Source organism: Ascidiella aspersa, chromosome 8, assembly GCF_963924565.1.
Source record: "Ascidiella aspersa chromosome 8, kaAscAspe10.2, whole genome shotgun sequence".
NCBI lineage: Eukaryota > Metazoa > Chordata > Ascidiacea > Phlebobranchia > Ascidiidae > Ascidiella > Ascidiella aspersa.
Genome location: NC_139454.1, coordinates 24043623 through 24068717, shown reverse-complemented (window position 1 = coordinate 24068717; position 25095 = coordinate 24043623). Strand labels below are relative to the sequence as shown.

At 33.9% G+C, this 25095-nt stretch overlaps 1 long non-coding RNA gene across 3 annotated transcripts; it reads right to left on the bottom strand.

Moving 5' to 3' along the window:
- Window positions 1–305: 305 nt before the first annotated feature.
- Window positions 306–2273, bottom strand: LOC146136977 (uncharacterized). Of its 3 annotated transcripts, none has more exons than XR_014501602.1 (4): window positions 2151–2273; window positions 1969–2044; window positions 1619–1705; window positions 306–778 (listed from the first exon to the last, which is right to left on the bottom strand). It is a non-coding gene; the product is annotated as an uncharacterized LOC146136977 (long non-coding RNA). The 3 variants fall into 3 exon arrangements; XR_014501603.1 differs by having other exon boundaries at window positions 1977–2044; XR_014501601.1 differs by lacking the exon at window positions 1969–2044 and having other exon boundaries at window positions 2151–2254.
- Window positions 2274–25095: the final 22822 nt, after the last annotated feature.

The following is a 25095-nucleotide window of genomic DNA, read 5'->3' as shown; positions in this document are numbered from 1 at the left end:
GGGTAAACCATTTTATTGTGCGAAAAAGGTGAAAAACAACACAAAAAGCTCAACACAGTGAAAGTTTCAAAAAATGTCAAACTTGGAAAAGAAAACTATACATTAAAAATTGAAGTGCTTATATTAAAAAGGAAAAGAAGTTGGATAACGGAAAACTTACATAATACACAAAATAACATGTTGGAAATGGATACAATGAAAGTGTTAATGCAAACAAAAATATATATGCAACAAAAAATAAAAAAGTAAATAAAAACAACAAAAACGATATATATTTTTTAATATTTATAATTTCTATACTTGGCAAATTTTCACGGTGGGGTCTTTAGTGGGTTGTTTAAAATCATATTGAGTTATAGTATAAATATCGCTTGTTAAATACAATGAAGGTGTTTATGCAAACAAAATTGCGTATGTGATAAAAGTAAAAAACAGATAAAGAATATATTTTCCAAAGTTGAACCCTTTTTTTATAGAATTTATAATTGCTATGCTTGGCAAATTTTCAAGGTGGGGCCTTAAGTAGGTGGTTTAAAAACATATAAACACAGAGCAACTTAAAGTTAATTGATAACTTAAATCCTGTGCATATTAACGAGCTTGAATATCAATGAAATATAACTTATCAATTTGTTCAAAAGTGTTGTTCTTCCGCTAAGTCTAATTTAACAGCCATTCCATCCACTAATATACAAATGCAGAAATGCTGCTGTGATGTACAAAGGTTTGCCCAATAAAGGCCTTGAAGAGCTTTTCTTGACGAGTTGAGCATGGCTGCCTAGAAAATAAAATTTAGATCAATATAATATACACTGCAATAATTAAATTATACACTGTCACTGAACAACTTTTTTTTTATTTGCGTAACATAGTAAAATTTTTAAGTTACCATCCAGAACCACTACATGTAATGTCATAAAAAACATGTTACACTGTAACTCAAGGGCGGGCAACTTCTCTGGTTTGCGGGCCAGATATGGAAAAATGAAGTACTTGGCGGGCCGGATTAAGTACTGCCAAATCTTGCATGTTTTGTCGCATAATGTTGTACTCTTTAAACACGGCCACACTTTCATTGCACACTTTAACATACTGATTACTTCCCGACTTGAAGAAAAATAAACTAAGTGCAGAAGTTAGTAAACCGAATATCAGTTTGTTTGGATTTTGAAGTTATAAGATAACAATATTTCGCTACTAAAATCATCATAAGTTTAATGATTTTAGTTGCGAAATGTGGATCATTTAAGGCCGGAAACTGTCTACGGGCCGCTTAAAATCCTGTATGTTGCCCGCCCCTGCTGTAACTGAATGACCGTGCAATGATTGCGAAACAAGTTCATTTTTATTGTAATTGATATCTTCATAACCGACTAAAATTTAAAAAAAGGTTCACCCTACTTTGAAAACAAATTAAATCATTATTTCATACAAAAAGTTAATATGTGTGCCAGATTATTGTATTGGCCATTATGTGCTATTAAAATTTGTGCTTAAACTAGTGATACACAATCTAACCCCCAAAAGTTGCCCATTACTGGGACATTCAGACCAGATACACAACACGTATAAATTAAATGTATTTTCCACAAATTAAAAAAAAATTGAGTTTGTTTACCTTGTGATCCATATTCTTTTGTTGATTTCCACTTGCACTTTGTCACAGACTTTTATTTTCCCATCTTGCACTTTGCAGTTAAAATTGCTGGAAATAAATAAAATTATGTAAAATATATAATTTATTAAAGGGCCAGTAGCATTCCAAAAGACTACAGATTAAATTTTACTGCTGGAACAATATGTAACATATTTTTTTACATATTCTATGATGAAAGGTTCTAAGCAAAAACTTATATATTAGCCAATTGCGAAAGGCAATAGTTTTCCTCGCTGGCCGCTACATATGAAATAAAAGCCAAATGCGAATAAATTATTTTCATGTAAAACTTGTAAGTAAAATGTAATTACATTTTAACCTTAGTGATCGTCCGTGAAGTTGTTTTTGAAGTCGAAAAGAGCAATTTGTTTGCTGTCATTGATTTCCCTGAAACAAAGCAGTGTAATTAAGTATCTTTAATAATAATAAATTGTTAAAAGCATACTTGATTGTTTAACAGAAAAATTAAATTTCTATTTAAAAGCATACAAACCTTAAATGTTTCATCTAAGTTAATCCTTTAATGTGTACAAAGTGTAAAGCCACGAATCATCATGAAATAGTATTTTACAACTTTCATTGCTTTTGGATATATGAATGAAATACCTATAATTCTGAAACAAAATCCCCAATTCAGTCACTTCATTTTCCAAGACAAGGCTTTTGTTACATACATTTCAGATTCTAAACCTGACAGTCTTACACAGCTAATAAAACATTATTACTACACATTTATCAAAAGTATATTAAAGTATATATGTCACCAGTATACACATTAGTATTTGTTTAACATAAATGTTAGTAACTCGAAAGCCAAATATACGCAAAACCGGCTTTAACAGTAATGTATAACTTGTAAAAGTTCTAAGCATTTTATCTGTTTGAGGTTTCAATATCCCGCGTTCGTCACAGGCCAGTGCGTTGTTCAGCGGACCGAATCAATTTCAAATTAACTATGACTTTATTTATTGAATGAAATTTATATGTAAAATTACTATAGTTAGTTAAAATATATCGTAAATCAAACACTTAATAAAGAATACTTACTGTTCGTCATATGTCAAACCAGATCTTGAAAAATATATAAGCTTCATTGCGATACAGCTTTCCCTAGAATAAATCCGTGCCGTAGATTGTTTTCATCGCGCGTTTTTTTGTTGCTGGCGCAATTTAAGTAGGTCATGGCGGCACAAGACCGCACAGCCTCGCTTTGTACTTTGGTACAAAGCTATAGGCAAGCATTAATAAAATCAAATATTGGATTAAATGACACGTTGAGCACACTAACCCGTATATTTATTATTTCCACATTTACAAAAATAAAATAATGCCAAATAGGCCGAACAGATGTTAAGTTAGGAAACCATGACTTAAGTCCGTTTGTTTATTGTGATCTGTCACGGCCATATATGCTAACTTGTTAAATATTTGACGAAATTGATAGACGCAATCGTACATAAAACAACCGTTCAGTGCTTTAAAATAACAATACCTCTCTCAACAACATCTCATCACATCAACATAAATGGCTTAAGCTATAACTTTGCAACAATGCATCGAATTAAACACGTCTAACAATCAACGTGTTAAAATATCAAGTGTTTAATCGTCAACATGTTTAAAATCGTTAATTGTGCTTAAAATCTCCCAATATTCGTTGTTAAACACGTCAAAATATCAGGTGTTTAGCATAAAATCGTTCTGGTGTTTAGAATTTAAACATCAAAATTCAAATTAAACACAAAGGTGTTTAAATTAGGTGTTTAAGTGTTTAGAATTTAAACGCGCTTAGACCGTTTTGGTGTTTAAATTTAAACACCGTTCTGACAGTGTAGTTACGTAACAATGAATTGGCTTTAGATTTTTTTTGTAAACAAAACCATATACAAAATATGAATTGTAAATCCAAGTTTTTGTGAAAAGACGTAAGCTACTCACACACCACTAGTGGTACGCGTATTACAGGTTGGGCACCCCTGGCTTAGATCTATAGACAGTACATTAGTGAATTGGTTTTCAAACCGTTATTTACGTTATATTTATGGCACACGAGCAGCTTTAAGGTTATATGCGTCGTTTAGGAAAATAATTAACACAAGTTTCAATATTGCTACTGTTTATTCATTTTTGTAGTAAAACCTGAGTAAACTTTGAATTCCTAGGTTTGTTTTAAATGTAAAGTTCGTGAATAGGTTTCGCCACAATAGATTCATTCCGTAACGATGGTATCGTTGATATCTGATTTTGTCAGGAGTTCTTAAACTATTTTACCGCGGTCCCTAATATGTTTTTTTTGCTTCGTGTGTAGCAGGCAAGAAACTTAATTCGTGCAAAGGATTTCATCGCAGTCGACTCATCCGTAACGACTGTATCGTTGATTTCTCACACTTAAGTCCTTGCTTTTCAGTTTGTGTTAATTCAGTGCAACTCACAATGAACACTAGGCTGCTTTTGGTCGTGCTTTTGATGACTTGTCTTCTGCTGTCGGCGACAGAAGCGGGTAAAAGACGACGGAGGTTTTTCGGAGGTAGAAGGAGATTGTGCATTGGAACGTGGTGCGAGTAAGTGCAATAACCAAGCTTATGTGCTGGATAAAGTGTAGAAAGGGAAGGAAATACGGATGTGATTCTGGTGATTATTATGCGTCATAACACGTTTGGTTAGGCCTAGAAGAAAAATAAATCACTAATAAAGATTGTGACTTGCGTGTATGAGGCACATTCTTGCCACACGGCATGCTAAGCAACTTCTTAAGTGTGTGTTATCGAGCTAATGCTTAAACCCAGACAGTACATTAGTGAATTCGTTGTTAAAATGTTGTTTTGTGGTAACAGCGACGGAAGAAATGCACTGAGTGGTACGCATCCAGAAAATGTTGACTTAATTCGTGCAGAGGATTTCGTCGCTATCGACTTATCCGTAACGACTGTATCGTTGATTTCTCACACTTAAGTCCTTGCTTTTCAGTTTGTGTTAATTCACTGCAACTCACAATGAACTCTAGACTGCTTTTGGTCGTGCTTTTGATGACTTGTCTGCTGCTGTCGGGAATAGACGCGGTTAAAAGAAGACGGCGTAATCGAAGAAGGAGGGGATGCATTGGTGGCTATTGCTGGTAAGTTAAATAACCAACTTACATCAGCAACTTTTATTCCTTTTTGAAAACAATTTGCTTATTATAGCAATAACGTCATTTTTGGTATTAGATCGCGATCTGTTTTGCAAAATATCGGGAATCGGTATCGCAAAAAAGTCAATTATCGGACATTTGTAATAGTAACAATCAAGTACGCAATCGTTTTCACTTAATTTCTTACTTTTATATTCTAATAAAGTTTTTTTTGCAGGGATGAAAGCCACAATGTCGAAGGTATCGCATGAAACTTTCTATTCTGAAATAGGTTGTCTATAATAATTGTTTATATAAGTTTAGTAAAGTATATTGGATTGGCAACATTTTTAATTTAATGTTTAAATGCTAATATCGCGCACCTTTTCGTTATAAATTCTAGTCAACTTAACCACACAGTGCTATATTAACTTTTTTAGATTTGGAAGACGTCGATCCTTATGAACATGTGTTGAATAGAGAGGCTTGAAAACGGTAACAACAATATTAAAATATTTATCATGGGGACTGTGATGAAACATAAATTTGAACTTTTTTCCACCTGTAACTAAAGATATAGGTAAACAATTTTTTTCACAACTTGCACAACCAAGTTCAGCAATGGAACTCAAAGTTTGAAATGCAAGTAAAACCAGGATCAGACATTTTTTAAACGTTACCTTATGCATTTGGGGCGAGTGCTTCAATGACATTTAAAAAAATGTCTTAATTTTTTTAAACTCGATTTAGCCAAAAAAATGCTCCACCGACATTAAACGTAATTTATTTTGGACTTTGTTTTTAACTAAAATTCCTATTCCCATTAAAAAATCCTAGATCGGCTATTATGTAGAGTTGTATAACTATAAAATTGAAGACATTTGGTTACAAACCTTGATTTTCAGGCTTGTCTTTCGCCGGGATGGAAAGTAAATAAAAGATCATACTTGGAAAGAATTTGTGTCTGTTTCTTTATGGTTGTATAGGAACAACTTCGTTAGCAAGAACGTCAATTAAAAAAACATGCGGAACATTAACCTATTAATAAAGTACACTGCGTTAAAAACAACAACAAATAAATAAAATATTCTGGCATCTTAGGGGGATTAACATATAAAATTTCCAGCAGTAAATTTTTTTTTTCCATTTATAGACATTTTGCTAAACGCAATTTTAATGTAAGCGTGTAAATCAAAATTTGTAAACACTGTAGCTATAATTCTACGTATTTTCCTATTTCAGTTTTATGTTGCAGATATTAAGGATGTTTTTGACAAAATATAAATATTTATCTGCTTGATACGTTACTGCTATTAGTGATGATTTTAGAGAAATGTTTATTTATAACAATTATTATCGAATAACTGAATCTTTTACTAAGCCTCAGTAATTTGTACTAAAATCTGGAAACAGGCAAAATGTTAAAAAAAAATTTCGTATTAGACTGCACTTCCTAAAATCTGGATATTTGCAATTTATTACGAATTAATTCCAATATTTAATCTTGGTGCTTAAGTTGTTTACTTCATAATACTCATGATTCAAATAAATACTAAACGATGAATGCAAATCAGATTAAAATACACAACCTTGTACTTTAACCTGATGTAAATAGTAACAATTAAGGAATTAAGCGCTGTGATTTCGAATGGAAATTAGGATTTTAGCAGAAAACCTGAAAAACAAACTTTTTCCTAAATATTCGGGCTTTGTTGCAATGTAAGTCGTCAAAATGAAACTTTATTAAACAAGGTGTTTTTAATATAAGCAGCCTAAGTAATTCAATGCGATTAGCACAGTTTTTTTCGCCCTGTTTTAATCTTGTGCATCAGACCCAAGACCTTTGCAACTGCTATGGGCATCAAGTGGGTTAAAAACGCCTTAATTTGTTCCCAAAGATTACTACAACCTCCAATCAATATGCTCCGAAGATAAAAGTATTACAGGGTTTCCAAACCGACTGTTTATTATCGCTTTATTACTTAAGATTCAATCTTAAACCACAGTTTGAAAATGTCAGAGTCAATTGCGCCTTAATTTACAACTCTTGGTATGGCGGAAGTAATCATATTGCAGCATATGCCATTTCTTCAATTTATCACTTCATGTCTGAATTTTATGCCATATTATCTTAACTGCCTTTCGCTGACCCCGTGTACGCATAAAACTAAATTAGAAAACTTTATTATTGGACAAAGGCCGCGCCAACGCTGGGCTATTTCTTTCTTTTTTTTTTCTTCAAAAAATAACATAAACGTTGAGACATGCTGACGCTAGTTCCACAAACATTTCAAAGGGGCGACAAAGTTATTACATGCCACAATTTTTTCCGTGTTACACATAAATGTTCGCGCCTCGTACGTAAAACAATCCATAAAAGTAGAACTAAAAGCTAGTTTTGCTAATACCACAATACTGAAATCATCCGATAGTGACAGCTTTAAACTCTGGCTTTTAAATACATTTTACCTTCAAAAGAAATCAGTTCATACTTCATACTTTCGCTAAAAGTCTAATAAGTAAATTAATAACCTGAATTATGGTTACTGCAATAATGCGAAGTTCAAGGCAACATTTTTTCATCTCGATTTTTGAACCAAATCACATTAATTTGAAAGCGACATAAAACGATCTTTTAGCCACAACTTTAACCAAACAGTTAACCAGGCTACGTTTTTAGTGTCCATCCCACACCACAACTAACACAAGACTGCCCTCGTGCTATAAAACGCTTTGCATTGCAAACGAAGAAATGTTCCTTCAGGGCTGAAACAAAAGTGGAAAACAATGAGTGAATACAAGTGAAAACGTAAAGGTGTAACGGCAAGAAACGAAATAGGACAAGAAGTGAAGCAAATCGAAGCAAATTTAGCAAAAGGAAGATAGATAGATAGATAGATTCCACTTTATTTTGGAACACCGGTAAGTACATGCAAAAAATTAAATAAAAAAACGAAGAGTTCGTAGTTCTCAGGGGGCGGCGAAAGACTGTTAACTCATCTGGTCAGCTGCCCCCTCTGGCCGTGATTCAATTCGAGTTAAGAATTTTTGCAAAAAACAAAGGTGAAAAATGATACATAACAAAAATAATAATTATTCGTAAATACTTGACAAAAAAATATATATATTATATTAAACAAAATTAATGTTACATTTAAAACATGTTTAAAACTTTACTGTTAAGCCGGCGACCCCATTGGATAAATAGTATGACTTATAATAATCATTGATGTAGAACTGATTGCACTCAGTGTTGTTTTTTTTCTTATCTACAATACTTCCTTATTACGCCTGTTTCGCAGATTAGCTGATTTAACCGTTATATTTGCGTAGGGTTTGTTTTGATTTTGTGTTTACGTTCCCTCGTGGTAAGAGTTCAACAACATTAGTTTAACTGCCTTAACAAATGACTTGTATGGTGAAGTTATTTAACACAGGGTTTCCCAAACTGTGCTCCGCGACGACTGCACAAGTGGTCTGTGGCGATATGACAATAAATTAAAAGTCACACATATACGTTGTACAGTATGTACCCTTTCAATAATTTCCGCAGTTATTCACAACTTACTGACTTCGAAAGCTTTTGCTATCCAGTATATAGTCAAAAAGTTGTTTACGAAAACTTCTTGTATTCCTCGTCTATGACGTAATAATATATTAGTATCGCCATTTGGAAAAAATCCAAGTCCAGACTTTCCGTGGACGAGAATGGATGATTTATGCAGAAAGAAGCAATGCCATCCGTCCCATTGATGTTGTCAGTTTTGTAAATAAATAAAATAGGTTTTAATAATTTATTGTTTGTATTGCGGAAAAAACAGATTCACAAGTAGTGGTCCGTGGTCCAAAAAATTTTGAAAACTCTGATTTAACAGACACCAAGTCCGCCAAATATTGATGCGATACACTTATTCTATTATTTTATTTGTTAACCCTCCCTCCACCAATAGTCGTTTTAATCCCTATTTCGCTATAGGCCTTTGCAACTTTTCGAACTCACAATATTAGCACTATATTTGCCTTTACGACGTATGGCGTAGTGTTTTTTTAATGTGTTTTGGAAATTTCCCCAGCGGTTTCCCAAATTTTGTACTTGCAACTTTTTGGTATTTAAATGAAACACTTGCGGTCTCTTAAAACTACTTGGCGGTCACCCAAATCAAACCTTAAAAAAAAAACTGTATGGCGGTGCCACATAAGGTATAACACTTTGTTGTTAAAATATTTTTTATAAAATAACAGTGTTGTAAATACGGCAGAATGAAATGGCTTAAGCCTCAGTTAAGGTATTTCTAAAATAACTGTAGATTAGGTCAAATCATTTATAGCCTTTTTACTGCGACTCAACCAGTGACCGTAAATGAAAGTGTAATTATCGGATCAAGAAAAATTTGGGGGATTTTGGACCAATCTTAACTAATTCAGTGTGTACTATTTGGAATTTTTGGCTTTTGAGACGTTTTAGTTATTTTCTTCTTTCACGTACTGTACGTGTTTTATGAAGTTGTTTTGTGATTGATAGCCAGCCTATAATAAAACTATTGTTTACATTCGGTCGGGTTGCAAAAATGAACAAAACAACAATATTTAAAATGTTATTCATTCCGCCCTCCTATTTAAAATTAGCTCCACTCCTTCTGATATCCGCCGACGTACTGAGACTCCCGTTACAATTATAGGAATTCTATACCAATATAGAACATTGTGTTTGTCTTGTACAATATGTGGGATGTCTAACGTTATGCCAGAATGAAGCCTGCAAAGTCTATTTGTATCCCTGATACCGTTTTCTGTATGACTATTTTGTAAGTCACAGACCTATGTGAAGTAATATACCAATGAAACAACTTATATGCGTTTTTTCCCCAATTTTAATGTTCCTATATCGAATTTATTTGTTTATTTTTGGTTTTAACTTACTGTTGTTCCTAGTTTTAACAAATTCTTGATGCCAACTGATGACACAACTTTTTTACAAATTTTAATGTTCCTATATCGAAACTATTTATTTTTGTTGTGTTTCAATTTACTGCTGTTCCATTTCCAACAATATATTTATGCTAACTGATTGATTTTGTTTTAGTTAAATTATATTGATAAAGTAACTCGTTGATACCGTGGTATGTAGGATGTTCGATATTTTACGTTTTATTCCGATAACCAGTCGAAAACATTTGTCAGGTGGTGAAGTAAAATTTGTTTTAATGGCGCATACCTGCGTTGGGAAGCTTACTTATCTTTTAATTTTTGGTAAGCTAACATTGCGTCAAAATTTACTTTCCAAATTAGAAGAGTAATTTGATCACAAAAAATGCTAATATGCATACATTCGGCACCGATATCACCCAGAGTATATCGGACTTGTGCCGATACTATCGGTTCCGATTCGATATTATCGGACATCTTGTAGTTGGTGTAATGAAGTGAAACATTTTATTTTTATTTTTTGCATATTTAAGTTTAACTGGTTGAAACGCACGGTAGGAGCAGATTACACTGTCATTCGATTAAACACCAAAATTAAACACCTGAAATGGGCGAAAATGTAACATGTTTAAAAATAAACGTGTTTAAATTTCAGGTGTTTAGACGTTTTGCCGTTTATTCGGTCAGGTGTTTAGGGCTAGTATTCAGTGTTTCCAAATCAATTCCACAAAAATTTCATTAGGTAAACCAGTTTATTGTGCGAAAAAGGTGAAAAACAACACAAAAAGCTCAACACAGTTAAAGTTGAAAAAAAGGGTTAAACTTGGAAAGGAAAACTATACATTAAAATTGAAGTGCTCATATTAGAAATAAAAAGAGGTAGGAAAACAGAAAACAACAATGAAAGTGTTTATGCAAACAGAAATATGTATGCGACAAAAAATAAAAAAGGGAAAAAGTAAATAAAAACAACAAAAGATATATTTTTTTAATATTTATAAGTTCTATTCTTGGCGAATTTTCAAGGTTGGGTCTTTAGTAGGTTGTTTGAAACCAAATTGAGTAATAGTTCAAATTGTTTTTGCAAACAAAATGTGATAAAAAAACAGAAAAAGTAAAAAAAAGCACAGAAAAAGGAGATATATTACAAAGTTAAAACCTTTATTATAAGATTAATAATTGCTATGCTTGGCAAATTTTCAAGGTGGGGCTCTTAAGTAGGTGGTTTAAAAACATATAAACACAGAGCAACAGGGTGGATAACTTAAATCCCGTGCATATTAACAGGCTCGAATATCAATGATATATAACTTAACAATTCGTTCAATAAGTGTTGTTCTTCCACAAATTTAATGTCCATCCACTAATATACAAATGCAGAAATGCTGCTGTGCCGTACAAAGGTTTGCCTGTTAAAGGCCTTAAAGAGTTCTTCTTTAAGACGAGTTGATCATGGCTGCCTAAAAAATAAAATTTAGATCAATATAATATACTGCAATAATTAAATTATACACTGTCACTGAACAACTTTTTGTTCATTTGCTGTTATTCACCAAAACCACTACATGCCACGTCATAAAACTATGTTTTAGTTTGTCACCTATCACTACAAAAGCATATTATTATGATGTGTTCTAGGTTTGGTGGCAATGTACTCTTTAAGCATAGCATTATAAAATGTATTAATTAATATTTATGTTACACTGTAACTTAATGACAGCACAATGATTACAAAATAAGTTCATTTTTATTTGTATTGATATTTCCATGACCCTCTAAAATTAAAAAAAAAAGGTTTAACCCTACTTTGAAAACCAATTGAACCATTAAATAATTTCAGATAAAAAGTAAAAATGTAGGCCAGAATATTGTATTGGCCATTATGTTCTATTAAAATAGTTGCTTAAACTAGTGATACACAATCTGACACAAAAAAGTCACCCATTACTGGGACATGCAGACCAAACATTATACAAAAGTTGTGTAACACAACACATATAAATTAAATATCTATTTAACTATGTATTTACCACAAATTTTAAAGTTCGATAAAAGAACTTAAGAAGAAAATTTCAGTTTGTTTACCTTGTGTATCAATTTCAGTAGATCTGTACTCTTTTGTTGTTTTCCGCTTGAACTTTGTCACAGACTTTTATTTTACCATCTTACACTGGATTTAAATTCCTGTAAATAAATAAAAACTATAATTATTTAAACTATATCATTTTATTAAAGGGTGAGTAGCATACCAAAAGTACTACAGATTAAATTTTACATTTAAAGCTTGAATGTAATATTTAAACAATGGAAATCATAAATTAAAACTAAAAGACATATTAAAGTACTTCAGAAATTTTACAGAGATTAAAAAAAATTAATTTTCTGGCTGCTACTACCAAAATAAAAGCCAAAAGCGAATAAACTATATTAATGTAAAACATGTAAGTAAAATTTACTTACATTTTTAACCTAATCTCCTGTGAACCAAGTTTTTTTGAAGTGGAAAGAGCAAAAGTTTGCTGTCAATGATCTGCACCCTGAAACAAAGAAGTGTAATCTAAATACCTTTAATAATTATTAATTTAATAATACTTGATTGTTTAACAGAATAATTAAATTGCTACTTAGGAGTGGACAAGAAATAGCTTACAAACCTGTTTCATTTAATCTCTTCATGTCTACATGTGTAAGCACCAAACTATTATGAAATAGTCTTTTAAAACTTTCATTGCTTTTGGATTTATGAATGAAATACCCAAAACTCTGAAACAAAAATCCAATTTTAGGCATTTCGTTTTCCCCTGGAAAACTCCTTTTAACATACTTTTCACATCCTAGACCTGTCAGTCTTGCACAGCTAATGAAACATTATAACTACACATCTATCAAAAAGCAAACTAAAATAAGTAATATTTATATACATCACCACTATACACTTTAGTATTTGTTTACCATCAATCTTAGCAACTAAAAAGCCAAAAATACGCAAAAGCTTCTTTAACTGTAATATAACTTGAACGGTTCAAACTTTTTTCGGCATTTTGAAATTCCGCGTTCGTCACAGCGTCAGACACTAGTGGATGCTTTGTAAATGTTCATCGGACCGAATCAATTTCAAATAATTTCAATCATGAATTTATCTATTGAATGTACTTTATATGTACAATATGAAAGAAACTTGTTTTAAAACAAAACAAAATATACTATAAATAGTTAAAATATATCGTAAATCTAACATTTAATAAATAATACTTACTATTCGTCATACGTTCTTGAAAAATATATCAGCTTCATGGCGATACAGCTTTGCCCTAGAAAAAATCCTTTCCAAAGATTGTTTTCGTCACGCGTATTTTATTGCTGGCGCAATTTAAGTAGGTCATGGCGGCGCAAGACCGCACAGCTTCGCTTTTTACTTGGGTGGTACAAAGTTATTCGCAAGCGACATCAATGAAATCAAATATTGGATTTAATGGCACGTCAAGAACACAAACCCGTATTTTGATGAGTGTCGTTATATTTATAAAATGTAATGATGCCAAATAGGCCGAACAGATGTCAAGTTAGGAAACCAAAAATTAGGTCATTTTGTTTATTGTGTTCTGTTACGACAATACATGCTAACTTGTATGGTTAAATATTTGACAAAATTGATAGACGAACTCGTACATAAAACAACTGATCAGTGCTTTAAAGTACCAATACCCCTCATCAACATATTCCAACATAAATGGCTTGAGCTATTACTTAACAAGAATGTATCGAATTAAACATGTCTAACAATTGGCGTGTTAAAATTTGAAGTGTTTAATCGTAAACATGTTTAAATACGTCAATTGTGCTTAAAATCTCCCAATAATCGTTGTTAAACACGTCAAAATATCAGGTGTTTAACATAAAATCGTTCAGGTGTTTATAATTTAAACACCAAAACTAAAATTAAACACGAAGGTGTTTAAATTAGGTGTTTAAGTGTTTAGATTTTAAACGTGCATAGACCGTTTTGGTGTTTAAATTAAAACACCGTTCTGACAGTGTAGGCTTTACGTAAACAAACAATTGTACTTTATTGATTTCAGCCATCAAGGCGTTGTATTGCACGTTAATTAGCTTAGTTTATTACGTAGCGTTTCACAAACGTGCTTTATTGTTCATTCCAATGTTATTTCATTTCAAAGAAATAATTGCGCATAAGCAAATCAACCTGATGTTGCGTTAATTCTTTTTGCTAGGAAGTTAAATATTTTCATCCAGTTTAGCCTCTAAATTTGTTCCCATTTATTAAATGGCCACCCTTCAGAACGCTTTTAGCGACTAACAGTTCGACAATTACTATATAATTCTAGAAGAAGGGCTGCGGAGTTAAGACTATTCGAGTTCCACGTCCGACGTGCGCATGCGCATTATCAGCTTTCGTAACTAATAAGAACACAAACTGCTATTTGGTAAAAGTGTAATAGCATATTGTGAAACATTTTTCGACCATGTATTTTTAAGTGAAAAATTATACGACACTCCTATGAGTGAACTGCACAGTATCCACTTTAGTTACGTAAATGGGTCTGTATGGCTGGACCCTGGCTATAGGTATCACATTTGATTATTAGCTATTACATCCGTACCATAGTTGTGTATAGGAGTATAGACCTTACCTAATATGTAGGCCTATAATAAGTCATAATAAGTTAATGATATTAAAACGATATGAGGGGAAACTACTTGGTGGGCGCCGTTCTTCGGTTTTGTTCGAGTCATACCAAACACTTTAAAACTCCACCTACGTATCCTCACCTGCTATATGCTTGGCCCACATTAACCGATAGTCAGAAGTTTAGTTTGTTTCGGATCAGCAAGGATAGCGGCGCTTAAAGAATTGAAGTTTTCTCTTTAAAAAATTCCTTAATGTTTTACCAGATGTTTGTCTTATCTTTGATATTGCTAACGGCCGTTGGAATCGACAAAACAGGTTTGTATTATTGTGTTTTCTAAGTTTTGAACAACGTTTAAATTATTGAAATAAGCTATTGCTGCCATGCCTAATATATAAATTGTTGCTCATCTAGCAGTAATATATAATCAATCGACGTTTTTTGTAAGGAATCTGTTTTGCGTGATATGTCAGTATCCTGATGAAGGCGTTCTGTATAGGAAGTCGAAACGTCGATTGTTTATGTAATACTGCTGGATTAGCAACACTCGGTTTAAATTATTATTTTAATAAGTTATCATTTATCACAGTTGCAAGTTTAATACAGAGTAAACTATACATTTGATGTTTATTACGATACAAATTCATGCAATCGAAATAAGTTGGTTTGGTATGCAACAAAAAAGGTAGGCTACGCCCCATGCTAAACCAACATGACAATCAAATAATTTTGGCGACACTATTTGGCTGTGAAAAATACGCACTCTTCATAAAAAACTATAAATGATTTTAACTGGTGTAATTTTCCCCCGCGGAAAACACTGGTCTATCGTAGTGCTCCGCAACCGGTGTGCCCATGCCAGGTGTGCCGTGACGTTCTTGGAGGTGTCAGGAGTATAAATAGACAGCAATTATTTTTAAACTCTACACCAAAGTGGAAAGGGAGATTATTGGCATTTTTATTTGATTAGATAAATCTTTGCTGCATCTCCGAAAAAAAAATTGCCAAAAAGTAAGCAGAATCTTCAGGGTCATTTTTCGAATATGCTAGTAAAAGCCCTCAATGTTTTCATAACAAGGGGTATGATTTACAGGACATTGCCCGGGAACACACAATAGGACTTACAATGTAGCAATATCTAAAGAAGATTAATCTGCAGTGCCCTAGTATCAAGACCGCAAACATTATAAAGCCAAACACGCAGTAATATCAGTGACAGAATAAGATCTAAATTATCTCAAAAAGACATGAACCCCACGGAATAAGCTTAAATTCATCGGAATACGGCCTAAATAGGCAAAATGTCGCCTGAAACTGTAGAACAAGGGGTAAGGGACAGTATAGAAGGCATGATTTATTACCGACTAAGAGTTTTTGTGTTTACCGTATGTTTATGATGTTTCTGCTTATGTGACAGTATTATTACGAAGCAACGCTAACTCTCAGCAAAGTGTTAAATGCTATTATAATCACTGCGGTCAGCATTGGATTGTCTGTTGGTCCTTAAGACCGCTATCAGCTTGAAAACTAACTTTTCTTAACTATCGACTGGTGCTGTTAACATAATTTAAAACTGGTTGTTCGTTCATCAACGAATACAATTCTAATCACCAGAACGTCTTGTGGCGGCTTGCGAGTTAGATACGCACCTTGAAGTTGGAGTTCAGAACAAAAGCGTCAATTAGAACGCAATGCGGTTGAATAAAGTATTATAAGTTCAACAGCTAAACTCGTGACCCACAGGACGATCGGGGGTCATCGATCTGCATCAGATGTTTTGCTGTCGACGTTCCGGAGCTTTAGTTCGGAGGCGTTGGGGCGCCGCTGTTTTGGCATTGGGTTGTTTGCCCTTGTTTGGGGCTAGTGTTGTTAAGGTTGGAATATTAGGGCATTTAGTGATTAAGTCTGTGGTTCGATTTTTGTATTTCGCGCATTTTGTTGATGGTTTTGTCAAATGGCATCACATTTTTGACAATCGTCGAACTTAATTTTGGTTAAAACGTTCTATATATAGTTAGATTCGGTTGAAGAAATTAACGCAAACCCAGCTAGAACAGTGGTTCTCAAAGGGAGCCACTTGGCTCACGTCTACTTGATTAAAACACTTTGTTAATACGTAATGTAAATTTCGTTCGGTAAAATTGTACTTTGCATTTTTGTATTGTTTTTCAATTGTACCCTGCTTTTGTAATGTTCACTTTTATCTCTTAGATAAATAAAAAAATGCACCTTGCTCATTATATCCATACACTGTGAAAATTTGGAGGAATATGAAAAAACTTTGAGAACCACTGGGCTAGAAAAAACAGAACCGGCCCGCGATGGAAGCGGCACGCAGACAGTTTCCGGTTTTACATGATAATGTGGCCCGTGTCAGAGTCTGCCGCAATCCCTCACTACTTGCTTACTACGTCAAATAATAGTGATTGTTAGTTGTTGTTTAGAGCATTTAGGTGTCGTTATAGGCGCTACAGCATGCAAGGGAATAAACTCTGTGCTTTCAAACAGCAAAGTAGCTTAAGCCACCGCCAAGTCAGCCTGCATTGCTGGGGGTGGTAACGAAACCAATGTTCGAATCTATTTAATTGCCTCATGCTTCACGTTTCCTTTCAATGGAAGTCTTGCCAACTTGAAACACAAAACTCATTTATTTCGCGCTGCGCGTGATTACACTGAAAAACGTTTGCCGACCACTGCTGTATTGCTTTAGACGCTACAACATGCAAGGGAAGGAACTTTGTTCTTTCAAGTAGCAAGGTAAATCAAGCAACCGCCAAGTCAGCTTGCATTAGTGGAGGTGGTAACTTGGCAAGTATTCCTGACGAAGCAACACAAAACCACCTGAGTACTCTCGCAAGCAACAAGGTTGGAAACGGGTGGACTAGAGGTTCAAACGTTTGTAAGTATATACCAAACATCGACATTGTGCCTAAATTGTTTGTTGCAAGTGTTAAAACAAATATTTGTGTCAGATGCTTTCATCGGTGGGAAACGAACTGGAAACGACTTTAAGTGGCCAGACGGAACGACATTTTCAAGCTATTCAGGTAATATTCTTACCATAAGAAAGTCAAACCCAAAATTGTTGCACGCTTAAACTTTACTTATCAGTTGAGCATGTTATTCAAGAATGATGAGTTTTGCAAAAAATCGTGAAATATTGTTTTTTTTTAAATCTAGAGTTTGGATAACCTGCTGAAGTCTGTATTTTAAGGGTTAAATAAACCGAATATTGTAACGTAGGCCTACAATGTGTAAAATATCGAAACGTCGAACAAAAATAAATACCAGGGGAGCTATTCTGATTAATATTATGCGAAAGTTCACATAACTTTTCTTTTAAGGTCGTCGAAACTATGAGTTTAATTACAGCGAAATTTGCATGCTAAAATATATTAGCCTATGTTGAAATATATATTATGATATAATATGGTTGTGCATACAAAAAGTCCGGAATGACGTTTCAGTAAAAGAAGTATGTCGAAAAAAATCGTTGATTTATTTACTGTATGAATGGTTCATTGGACTCCAGCCATAAGACCGAGATAAGAACAACACCAACGTCAAAATAAAACACAATTCGGAATAAGACCAAAATAGGACTAATTACTTGTGGTATTAGTACCGTCTAAATCGGAATAAGACCTAAAAGGTCAGAAGCAGGCTTAAACAACACTTTAACTAACCCCAAAACCCACCCCTGTACAACTTATTCCGATAAATTTAGGCCACCTTCCGATGAATTTATGACTTATTCCGATAAATTTAGGCCTTATTGCGATGAATTTAAGCCTCATTCCGATGATTTTGGGACTTATTCCGATGAATTTAGGTTTTATTCAGACAATTTTGATTTTAAGCTGTACTGGATATTATTGCGTATTTGGTTATGTAATGTCGTTGGTCTTAATAGTGTGGTTTTATAGATTTTTTCTGCTTTAGGTATTGTTGCTTTTTAGGTCTTATTGTGTGTTCCCGGTTCACTATACAGAATACCGTAGGCGTAGTACATCAACAAAGGCTTTGCCGACGCTGTGCGTTTTGGTCTTTATGTTTAAAGCAATATGATACTCAGAACTTATCTGCATCTAATGCTGTAAGTTTCCAATCTAAAAAGTTAGTTGGGATGGCCTTGCGTAACCCATGGTTTACCAAATCTCTGTCCGCGTCTTTTTACAATTTTCATGAAATAGTATAGATATGCTTTGGAGCACAATGGTTGGAGGTTGTAGTAAGACGTCATAAGAATATCAAAGCCCATACTGAAGTATCTAGCATTTTAAACGTTTCGAATATTTTTTTATTCATTTTTAACATCAACATCTCGTAGTATAGATAGGCCTATAGTTTTTTTTGTTTAACAAAAACTAAATTATTGAAGTATGAAAAAATTATATTCGGCTCTCGAAAGTCAGGATAGTCACACCACACACGGCTTTGTTCTTGGACCAGAACGATACAGAAGTAGGTAGCAGCATATGGAGAGAAGCGAATTTTTGCGGCTCTCCAGACGCGATAAGTGCTGGCTACGACGCCCAGATCAAGTAGGATTTATTTTCGTTTTGTTTCCAAAACAAAGTGTAGTGATTCCTGATAACCTGTCGCTCTTTTATAGTATGATTTGTTTTCCTCCTCAGGCATTCTATTTAGTTTATGTTGGCTTAGTCAAATAATAGAGTGGTCACGGTATGAACTCATGGGTGTCAACGTTTTCTTTTTGTGAACATAATTCTGTCAAAAATAAAAGAAACAAAAATTTAGACAAACAGGTTTCAAACGATACTTATATGTTTGCACATGTACGAAATATGAAATAATTTACTGTGGCATTAAATATTTAAAAACAGGAGGCAGTAGTTGGTCAACACCGGGATACAACGGATGGGCAAGTGGAACTGGACCATCAGGCAGAGGATTTTGTATGGTGTTAACTGGGACGCGATATAGCTCACCTTATACTTACATTTGGAAGTGGGGAGATGCGATGTGCGATGGGACATTCTACTGCATTTGTGAAAACCAAGGTGCATTGCTCTGATCGGAATAACTACAAACTAAAGAAAGTATGTGTTGCACCTCTCTTTTAGAATTTGAGAGCTTCTAATATTCTGCGGGTTGAGTTTACTGCAAAAAAAATGTTTTACTCCACCTTCGTTCGGTGTCCAATTTAACAACATTAGTGCTTGAAAACAATAAAACAGTTTTGATGAGCAATTAGTTTAACAAAATTTGTCCGGAAAGACAATTGTACAATTGAAACACTCTGAAAGCAACAGCATATTTAATTAGTTTAAAGTTATTGACTAGCTTAAAGATGGCCCGGAAGTAATAAACTAACGGCTCTGCAAGACTATTTATTTCTTTATACGACGGTGGTTCTAAATAAAGTAGCCTTTAGGCCATCGTGGTCGGCAAACTTTTTTTGTCGCGGCCTAAAGTGGTCTATTCAGAGCTATTGAAGGCCCACTGTACGTAAAACCACTACGAAAACAGAGGTGAATTATGATTTTAAGGTGAAATATTACATGGCTCCTTGCTTGCTTTTAAAATAAAGTGCAATGAATGTCATGCTATCACGCGGCCCACAACTACAGGATAATACTAAGCTATTGAAAAGTAACTCGCTGCCCACTAAAATTGGCTCTTCGGCCCGCATTTCGGCCGCGGCCCACAGTTTGCCGACCACTGCTTTAGGCCCTCATCCACATAAGGGGTTCAATAAGGGTAAAATTGGGTCGCACAGATTCAATTTAATTTTGACAAATATTTGACTTTTAAAAATTTATATATGATTGCATCAAACACACTTCTTTGGTTTTGTCCTGTTGAATTGAATTATTGCATCATTAATATATTGGGATATTCAAGTGTCTTCCTTTAATAAACCATGTATAAATTGAAAAAAATTATAGTTCATTACAGGGCATTACTTGTTTAAGACCAAATTCACTAAAAATCAATATAATTTATACTATGTTTCCGTGTCTTAATCGGGTCGCGAGGTGTTCACAAAATATAAATTTATGTCGCGCATATAGAAGTTTACGAACCAGTGATGTCTAACATAGACGGTTTTAGAAGTGGTACCATACTTTATCCAGCGATGGTAGTTAAGATTCACAATTTTGTATGCCATTGATTCTGCAAGGACCAATATGGATTTAAGTTTTACAGCCCCTTTGATAAACATTCAATTCGTAAATTTAAGATCATACAAATAAAAACAAACATTACGGCAGAACTAAGCTAAAAGAGAAATTTTATAATCAAAAGAAAGTGAATAATGCTGTTATGATGAAATGCTGGATTTTTAACGCAGTTTCCCGCACCTTTAATGTGACGTCATCAACCAGCACACCAATATTGGGAAGCAGTTTGACATTCACAGGAACCATCTCTGGCTTTTTCACCGAACCTCTTAACGTGGTTGTTTCTCATGGTGGAACAAACACCAACGTGATAAGTAATTTCGTTGGGACGAGCTTTACTTACGTCATCAACCCCGTCACCTCGTCACACAACGGAGATTTCGTGTTCACTTTAAGCAATAGTACTGGAACTTGTACTTCCGTTGCCACGATCAAGATTGTAGTTGGTAATAAATTTAGCTTTTTGATAAGTCAAATAAACGCCCACCTTAAACAGATTTCTAAAAATCATGGGAAAATGATGCCACTGGTTTACAAACTTTGGTATGCAAGAAAGTTTTGAAAAGTCCTTGCAACATCTTTTAAATTGACTTATAGATTATTATGTCGGCGAACATTTTTCTCATTAGGTTCAACTAAAATAGAATCATATTCAAAATTATGAAAATAAACAATATAGTATTCAAAGTTATGAAATAAATTTGAGTTGGCCCGTAAAGAACTTTTCCGATGCTTATTACTAAAGATTTTTTTTGTGAATCAGTAGTTGGTATGTAATAGGTTCCGTGTAAGTTGTTGGGTAGTTTCTTGTTTACAATTTATTTTTGCTGTTAGGTTCCTCTGCATTGCATCTCACATCTACATCACAGACAGTTAGTATCAACGCAGTTACTTCTGTGACATGCACTTGTTCGGGGTATCACCAACCTCAGTGCAAGTGGTTCAGGTAGGATGGGTTTCTATCTGACTTTTTCGATTTGATGTTCTTTAAAATTAAACATGGGGTTAAAATAAAGACCTGTTTTAACCGTATGTCTAATTAAACTTTTAACTTTCATGTTGTTGGTAATTTTTTACCATACCAATTTAAATGAATAATTAAAATCAAAATAATATTGTTTCGCTATTTTCATAAACATACCCACTTACTTTGTGTGAAATTAGGGAGATTTTGTGAAGTCTAAGCATTTGGAACTTATCAACTAAAATATAAATTAGTCAAACAGAAAAACAAAAACGTGAAATATTTTGGAAAACAAAAGCATTTAGAATAAAAGAAAACCTCGCCTTATTAAACGAAAAATAAATTAAACTAATGACAGAACAATAAATATATCTAAAATTGAAGAACAGTTTTAACATAGGCGCAATTCATTGCAGACAACAAATTGATTACTATTTTACGTCCATATACTTTCAAGGAACGATGCTGAGGTATCTTTCAGTTCATCAACTGTAGTTTACCAAGTATCAACTACAACAAGCGGAGGATCAACTGGCAACTCTGTTCTACACATTAGAATCAACAACGACCCTGGAAACGGGGGTTTGTACGAATGTAGGACGACCAACTGGGCTGGAAGTGGCGTGAAAAGCAAGACTCTAAGTATCCGTGGTAAGTAGAAACCAGAAATTTTATGTAGAGTGAAATAAAATACATATAAAATACCATATAGTTGTTCCAATTTCGATAAGCTTAGTAAGTTAGAGACCTCCTATACTATAATACCAATATCGCCTTGACAGTTCCAAGTGCAAAGTACTGGTTATCCATTTAAGAAGCCGCGGGTAATATATCGCATAGCTTGCCTTTATTGCTTTATAATTTACTTTAATATTTGAGCGACAAGCTGATAGGTATATTTTAAATGTATTTTTAGCGGTCACGTTTTATATGTATTTTCTTGGGCATCGTTATAAATGTTGCTTTAACGCCGCCTAACCTCACTTATTGGCCCTCCTATTATTATTTTCCGGTTTCAGTACCGACAACGATAGCAATTTCTCCCACAACTATTGGCCTTGCTCATGGAACAACACAACAAGTTATTTGCGAATCGAGAGGAAATCCAAAACCACAAGTTAATTGGATGAGGTCGGTTTAATATATTTGGTGCAGTGTATTTATGGAAATTTATATTGTATGTTTGGGATTGACACATATATTAACTAATATTGCCAAAAGTTTGTTTAACTGCGTATACTTTTGTTATTTTATGTCTTTAAACGTTTCTACTAAAATGGTGCGTGCAGCCATCATAGGCGCCGGTATGCAGGGCGTTTTTAGACGCTCGGAATTTCTGGCAGGACTTCAAAACGCATTGAGATCTGGCCAAGTTACCAGCAATTAGTGGACAAACTTAGTTCATGATTTCAACACAAGAGTTCAAACTCTTTAAGGATAGCATCCTCTATGGTTGATATAGTACGTTTGTTTATTCAGTTTAAGGTTATGTTAACCCTCTCAACATTAATTTTATATATCATATTTGAATTTAAAGATTGCTTACCTGTCACGTTTGGGATTGACACATATATTAACTAATACTGCCAAAAGTTTGTTTGACTGCGTATAATTTTGTTATTTTAGGTTTTTCAACGTTTGTCCCAAAAATAGTGCGTGCAGCCATAGGCGCCACATACGTGGGTGTGCAGGACGTTTTTCGACGCTCTGAATTTAGAACAGTGCGTCTAAAAGCTCGAAAATTTGACCAAGTTATGCGGGCAATTAGTGTGCGAAATTGTCTCATAAAGCTTAGTTTTATTTCACCAAAATTGTTCAATACATTTCCTGAAATACCACGTAGGCACAAGGTCATTGAATCCCAAAATATATTTTAACTTTACGAAAAAGCATTTTTTATTTTTTATTAAAAATTATGTTTAATTGGTTAGAAAAAAAACGCCCTGGGATTTTGAAAGTTCGACATTTTTGCGCGCAACACCGTCAATAGTTGACAAAGCATGTTTGTCAATTCAGTTTAGGGTTTAGTTACTTTCTCAACAATAATTTTATACATTATATTTTCATTTAGGGGCGGTTCATTAGTTACAACCGACACAACCCGAAACGTTTACCAATCCACATCTTCAAGTGGCTATTACGTGAAGCGAACCTTACACTTTAGGCTTGTAAGCGTTTTTGACGGTGGAAGCTACGTTTGTAAAGTTGCAGCAAACTCAGCTGGAGGTCAACAAACAAAAACGTTAACTGTTACAGGTAGAGGTCGTACTTTTATTACGCAATTTATAACGATTATATAAAGGTTTTAAGCCAGTGGTGGGCAAACTGTTGGCCGCGGCCCATAAGCTATTCAGCGCATGAGCATATACTTACTACGGCAAATAACGCCTTGTAACTTATGACCGCTACAAAGTCTAATTTTTGTGAAGTTAGAGTAAACTATAAATGGCGTTATTGTGACAAATAGTTCAATTCATTTTATGTGTTTCATGGGTTAAATATCCTTTTATTTGACGTTTTACCATTTTAAAACCATTGACGAGTTGACGACATATTTCGTGTTAAACGCGATTAGGCTGGATTAAAGCTCCTTATACGCACTCAAAACAACAGCTTTTTAGGATAAATTGTTTTATGACGTAGATTTGTGTGATTTTTTTTACATTCCCCTAAACACAATTCTGGATCTGCTGTCGTAGTGGTTTTCACGTAGTGAGTTAATTAACAAAACATAGATTTTCTTCACACTTCAATCCAAAAAAAGAGAAATTGGCTTTGTGAACACAAATCAAACGCACGCAAACAATGTTGGGCTCAACAACTACTTTGATGAAAGCCCTATATAAAAGATGCAATGTTGAAAACACATTCTGCTTAAACCAATGATACTATATAGTTTCATTTCTCAAAACTATACTATATTGAAGAAAATCTTTAGTTTTACGCATGTCATTTGTTTTTTGTCAAATCATCTGTTAACAACTTTGCAGTGCAACCGAACATGACATTATCAACACCGAGCCAAATCACAGCAAACTACAGCGCTAAATCTATCACATCAATCTGCACCAGTTATGGTTATCCCACGCCCAACGTATTTTGGAAGAGGTGGGTCTTCAGTTTATTAGTGTCGGTGTCTCAATGAAACTAAATATATCGACGCTAATAAATTTAGAGCAAACGATGTGGGGGTTTCTTCCAACAACAACGATCCGAATTATCAAACTAATTTGACTGAAGTTACTAAATACAAATCAACTGCAACACTCCACATTCCAATTGCTATGTTAGAAGTGGGAGGAAGATATAATTGCACCGCCCAAAACGGAGAAAAAGAGAAGTTTACTATTCTGGAACTGTTAAGTGAGTAATCGTACTGAAAATACTGAATACCAAAAAACATTGTATATACTTCATTCTAGCATTGTTTTAAAAAGTGTAAAATCGTAAACCCTAAAAAAGTACGAAACGAACGGTTATTTTTTTATTTGCAATACTTACGTTTAAACTTTAAAATAATTTTACTTTACCGTTTCATCATGGTGTACTACATTGCAGTTGTTAACACAAAAACGTATTAAACACAAAGTTGTTATTTTTTAATACATGTTGTGAAGTAATTTTATACATAAATCTACTGT